Here is a 6,277-nt window from a genome sequence, read left to right on the forward strand (position 1 = left end):
ATCCTTCAGTCATATTTTTAAACTTTTCATTGCAGCTCTGAGGATTAGAGACACATTAAAAAAAAAAAAAAAACAAAACACAACCAAAAAACAACAAACCACAAAAAATACAACAAACAACAAAACAAAGCCAAAATCCTCCTACAGCTGCTAGACTTCAGGACCTTGACTCCTTGTAAAATCAAGTGTTAATAAGACCCTGCTATAAAATAATCACCAATTATTTCAGAGATTAAGGCACCATGTTCTTATCTTTCTTTGCTTTTTGTCTTTCATGGATAAATGTAGGCAGTATATGAACAAACAACACTGTAGTCTTTTAATGAGATTTAAAGTTATTTTGATCAATTTGACTACCAACAACCATGTTTTCAGATGCATGTAAGCATCTGAATTACTAATTTCAGAGACAAATGGGTACTAAAACACTTTGGAGAATATCATAGAATCACAGAGTGGTTTGGATTGGAAGAGACCTTTAAAGATTATCTGGTTCTAGCCTGCCTGCCATGGGCAGGGACACCTTCCACTAGACCAGGTTGCTCAGAGCTCCACCCAGCCTGGCCTTGAACACTTCCAGGGATGGGGCAGCCACACTTACCACCCAAATACCTACAGGTTTCATGACCTCTCGGGGGGGCAAAGCAGAACAGCATTTCAAACACACCAGCCACACTTTGCCTCTCCCCTACACCACCTGAATGCTCCCCATTACTGTAACTCAGCCCTACCTGTAACTCAGCAGAAGCAGCACATTTTGGGCTACACCCTGCCACAGGACTTGCCATAGTTAATCCTTAAATACAGGTTGAGTCAATTTTTCCATAATAAATTTCCCTGAGTACATTCCTAAGTTTATAAAATAGCCATAAAACTTTGCTTTGAGCCTTGGTTATATCGATTATAGTTGCTGTAAGGAAAATAATATGTCACCAGCAAACTTTTGTGCTGAGATTTCACATGCAATATGTCAAGATTTTTTAAAGACTTTATGGTTAAATGAAAAAGTGTGTCTAAAAAAAAGTGTTGAATGGAGAGAGCTATGTGAGTTGCTGGTGGGTTTTAAATCTTTATTAAAACAAGCATTTTTTGGTAATGCTTTAAAGTTTGTTGTTAGTAATATCATTGTATTAGAGAAAAAAAGCTATCTGTGAAAAAAACTATTATTTTTCCTCTGCAGATGACATATTAATCTTACTGTGAGCATTTAATGTAGATTGTTCACACATGCAATCTGTAGGTATATTTTAGGCACAAAACCCTGCAGAAGTCCCATTTTGGGGAACTAAATTTCCTACCATGTGCATATTCCATGCCAGGATAAATATTATGATTTCTCAGATCAACCACATTATTTCTTAATGATATGTATATATGTATTCTTATTTGGGACTTTCAAACCTTTCTAAAATGCTTTCAGGATTTAGAGACAAATCTGTAAAAATCAAGATATTTTGAAATCTGGATGCCCAAGACCTTGTCTGGCTGTTACTGGTATCCAATATCCCAGCACCTACCTGTGCTTCATTGCAGCAGTTTTTCTCTTTATTATCTTCTTATGTTAACATTTGGTCATGTTGGTCTCTGCACTTCCTCCTCTGCCTGTCCCTTTCTTTTCACATTTCATCTCTTGTTCTCATCCTTCTGATTTTGTTCTCCATCTTTCTCTGTTCTCCAATTTGCCACTCAGTTCCTTGAGTGCACTTGAAGTCAATTGCTCAGTTTCTGTTCAACACATTTATTAGATTGAATTCGACCCTGCTGCATAGGGCTCCTTAACTTAATTCCCAGAAAAATCTAATTAACCTGATGCAGTATTGGGATGCAGTGGTCCCTGCACAAGCCTTCTGTAGAGGCCAGAGAGGACACAGCCCCAACATCTGTCTGCCCACACTCACCTGCTACCTGCTGACACTTAGCACAGTGCAGGGCACAGATTTCAAGCCAAGTAGAATATAGATTCAACGTGAGGAAATTCCTGTAGACAGCTAAATTGCATTGTTTTCAGCAAAACTGCAATTAAAATTCCCTTCCATGGGGAAATTTGCAAGAGAAATTGCAAGTCTGCCAGGAAAGCCTGAGTGGCTGAAGCAAGGTGAGATAATGAGGTTAATGAGAGGAGCTTCTTGTCCCCAGAAGGTCCCCAGGAACATAACAGCAGCAAAGAGTGACAAATATTTATGCTGAAAGATAAGGTTGTGTGGAGGGATGGCTGTGCTTCCTCTCCAGGCTGTCAGACACCTTCTGGTACGTGAGTGGTTACTGCAATGAATTCTCTTGTCACCTGAAGCTCAGCAGCACAGTCTTCCCTACAGCTCCCTCCTTCCTGTCACACCATTTCTGCTGGGTGCTGGTCACTCCCTCCGGAGCTGTTGCACTGCTTCATCCACTGAGTCACTGTGATGTCTTCTCATCCGGACCACAACGCAGAGGAGAGGAAGTGAGAGAGAAGCAGTTTCATAGGAACTTTCTAGGCTGTTTCTCTAATTTAATCTGACTGTTAATTTCTCTCAAACAGCCAAAGAAAGGGGCAGTTTTTTGAGTTTACTTCCTTTTTCACTTGCAGATCTTCTCTATCTTGACAACTGATCCTGGGTATCAAAAAGTTTCATTGAAAATGAGTAGGTTCATGGAATGGGTTTATTTGGTACACAGAAGGCTGTGGCACGGGCACTGGTGCAAGGATTAGCAGGAGGCTCCCTGTTTGGAAGCTGCAGTGCTTGCCTTACTGTGTCCCATCTTCATGGCTCCAGAGCCACAATGCCCACGAGGTTTCCCTCATGCTGAAGAGCACTGACCCCACAGGAACAGATGCAGGTGCAGGAAATGAGATGGGTGCATGGTGCTGTGACCTGAACCCCGTTGTATGGTTGCATTAGTGCTAGCACTGTTCTGTAAACTATGTTGACAGGTAAGTTCTGTTTCTCATTTTTATCTCTACACTGTAAGAGTAAAATAAGAATAATACTCTCTGTCATCTCTGCTAGAAAGTGTCTGGGAGACCTGGCTAGGTACAAATATGAAAAACACATTTCTTGTTTGAACCACAACAGCTTGATAAAAGACCTTGAGGCTGATTTTTCAAAGTTCACACAACCTCTGTTGGTTCTGAGAGCCAGGAGAGCCTTCCAATAATTGAAGTACCTTATGAGACATTATTTTTTTATATTGGTTTCTATATATAAAAAAATTTCCGTTAACTGGAATGATGCTGTTCAGCCTGAAGTTTTCTAAGTGCTTAAGAGTCATAGAAGAAATGACAAAGCCTTTTTAAAGTATCTAATTTCCTCCTTACTGATACAGAAAAATTTCTTTTGTATTTTATACTGATTGTGAGTCAGAATTTCTGGCTGTTAGCCAAACACAATACTTGGAGCTTTTGATTTGCATATATAGGCCTACAAGTTAGACAGATAACCTCAATCAAAATTTAATATAACAGATTATATGCAAAACCAGTGGAAGAAGATTCATTTCCCATATTGAGTGATTTTTGTCAGTTGTGCAAATTAACACAGAGAATTACAGATAGAATTCAAGAGGAGTCTGCTTTTCATTTTCTTTTCCAACAGTATGCATAATGCAGTACATTAGCTAAAAGAACATTTAAAGGAGGCAGAGACGTGGTTCTACCAGATATGTGTGGACATAAGAACAAAAAGTGTTTTCAGCAGCGTGAATCTGAAAGTACTTCCATGTTCTTCCCAGTGAACTGGGAAGAATTCAGAGAGCTGAAGAATTACAAACACACTTTCTGTGAGCCTTCTCTGTGTGATAATACCAGAATTTATTCCTTGGCATGGAGTGTGCTGGGCCTCAGACAGGACAGTGGGCAGGAACACCACTTTCCTTCTGGAGTGAAGAGGGTGAGACTGTCCCAAAACATCAGCTGTTACTGCCTGATGGTGCAGATGCAAAAAGAGGTGAGGTTTCCAAAGCAAATCATAAGCAGTCGACTCCAGGATGGTCTGTAAGATCTCGAAGAAAATAATTTTTGCATGTTCAACTTCAAATTTGTTATGCTGCAAGGTACTGGTTGCACAGTGTCCCAGAACACACCTGTAACAGTGTTCCTCCACTTGACCTCCAGCTAAGACCTGTGACCTGTGGCAAGACTCTGTTTAGGGAAAGCAAAATTGCAACAGCTGTAAGACAATCCAAACATGTTATCTCACATGGTATTAACTCATAACAGGAGAGCCCCAGGAACCATCTTATGTGTGAAGGATCAATGAGGAGGTGATAGTTTATGGATGAGACAGAGGACTGAATAAAAACAGGAAGAAAGAGCAGAGTGATATGAAACCTCTTCTGCACAATGGCTTCCAGAGGATCAGAATGCACCAAAACTTTGCTTGGCTACTCACCTTGGTATCCAGGACCTATGGGTATCACAACATGTGTGCAACAAAAACCAAACATCTAAAAAGCATGAAAGGTGAATGGCAACTCCTCCTTGTTTTCATAAATAAATCGTATTTCTCTTGTATTAAGAGCACAGTCTTTCCAAAGTAGGCTTGTTTGCAACAACGCCAACACTTTCTTTAATCCCAGGTACCTATTCTGTGTAATTGAGGTGCTGCAGGATTTGTTTTTATGCTTTTCCATGTGTGATGTGATGGGCACAGGCAATCATGATGAGCAGGTGTTTAGTGTGCATCCATGCAGATCCAAGATGCCATCTCCCCAGGACAAAAGGTGACAGGTTGGAAAGGTGGTTCAGAACTGTCATTTCCACCAGCAAATCAGAGCACCAGGGCACAGGCCTGAGCACTGTCCTGGAACTGTCCTGATTGTTAGATTATTCACAGTCCCTGCAGAGCTTTGGCTCAGGCTGCCTGCAGCTCTCCAAGACACTGCCAAGGCATGGTTCAGGAATTAACACCAGTCAGGGGTCATTGCCAGTAGGAAGCTTGGTCATGGCTGCTCTGTCTGAGAGGTAAGAGTTTTCCTAAAAGCCTTGCTGTACCATCCGAGATCTGCAGCTCAGACCTGTTCCAAAAGGATGGAAATGTTAGCTCCTGGCTTTCCTGCATGCCTGGGCTCTCTGCAAACTAAACTGAAGTTATTCTTCAGTCTTTTCAATGCCTGTCAGGAGACCACTTCCATAGGAAGAGACCAACACAGTTCCTTCCCACTATACTACTCCTGGTTTTGGCAGAAAATGAGCCATACAAGGAGGAATCCTCAGATGTACAATGATGAAGGTACCAAGGGTCTTGATTATTAGCAAAACATTCTGACACATGAATGGTGATGGATATATCCAGTTAAAGACTGCAGATTGTACATAACCATAGCACTGATGTAATTACAAAATAAGTATATATTTATAACATAGCAAGTGCAGATTTAACAAATTTCATGCAGTCAGATTCTAAAGCCAGGAGAATAGCTTTGGATCTGACTAACAGTGTTAGAAAATGGAGAAAATGACAGTAAGGAAAGGTTTATAATAACATAATTTCATGTCAGGAAGAATTTTTGTTTATAAATACAAAATACCTCAAAATCATTTTATTTTTATTGTTTTTCTTAAGAAGAGGGTCTAAAATCTTATCAGAAGATCTTTAGAAGCAACAGCTATCTAGAAATGGCCCTAGAACATAAAAGTGGTCCCCACAGTGAATCCAAAAAATAGTTAATATAATTCAGTGTAGCTTCATTAAGATTATTATTTTATTCTTGATTAAAATTTTGATTGTCTTATTATGCAAAGTACGTGGACTTCAGAGTCTTTAAATGAAAAATTGCAAGTTAACATTAGAGAGACATGCAAGCTCAGTAGATACATTGAAGGTAAAAAGTGAGTTAAAGAAAAGGAATGGCTCAAGGAGAACTTCCAGATGTTGAGGACAGATGGCAAAACGAACAAACAAAATTATTAATTGATTGTGTTCTGTTACTGATGAAAAGGTTATAGTTGTAATATTCCTAGATAGGCATGAATTTACATATGAAGGGTACAAGGTAATTAACATGAATCCTCAGAGTTATGCTGGCCATGCAATCAGAGTATTTTCTGCTGAATATCCTCCATAAAATGAAAGTAGTTCTTACCTTTGTAGATAGTAACTGATAGGTCCCCATTTTGGGCCAACTTAACTTCCAGCAGAAAGCAGCCAGTCCTCTCAGCTCTCTGGGTACTCAACTCTGCAGGGAGAGCACAGAGAACAACAGTTTGAATTTAGGTTATTTGAAGTCAATTTGACTTCCCTATTTGTGTTCTTTACTCCTTCTTCAACAGTCAGCTTAGAGAGCCAAACAAACAGAAGCA

At 39.9% G+C, this 6,277-nt stretch overlaps 1 long non-coding RNA gene across 1 annotated transcript; it reads right to left on the reverse strand.

Moving 5' to 3' along the window:
* Positions 1 to 529: 529 nt before the first annotated feature.
* On the reverse strand, positions 530 to 6,148 carry LOC108449739. Its single transcript, XR_001866015.1, has 3 exons — positions 6,061 to 6,148; positions 4,368 to 4,992; positions 530 to 4,117 (listed from the first exon to the last, which is right to left on the reverse strand). It is a non-coding gene; the product is annotated as an uncharacterized LOC108449739 (long non-coding RNA).
* Positions 6,149 to 6,277: the final 129 nt, after the last annotated feature.

Source organism: Corvus brachyrhynchos, unplaced genomic scaffold (genome assembly GCF_000691975.1).
Source record: "Corvus brachyrhynchos isolate BGI_N302 unplaced genomic scaffold, ASM69197v1 scaffold18, whole genome shotgun sequence".
Classification (NCBI taxonomy): domain Eukaryota; kingdom Metazoa; phylum Chordata; class Aves; order Passeriformes; family Corvidae; genus Corvus; species Corvus brachyrhynchos.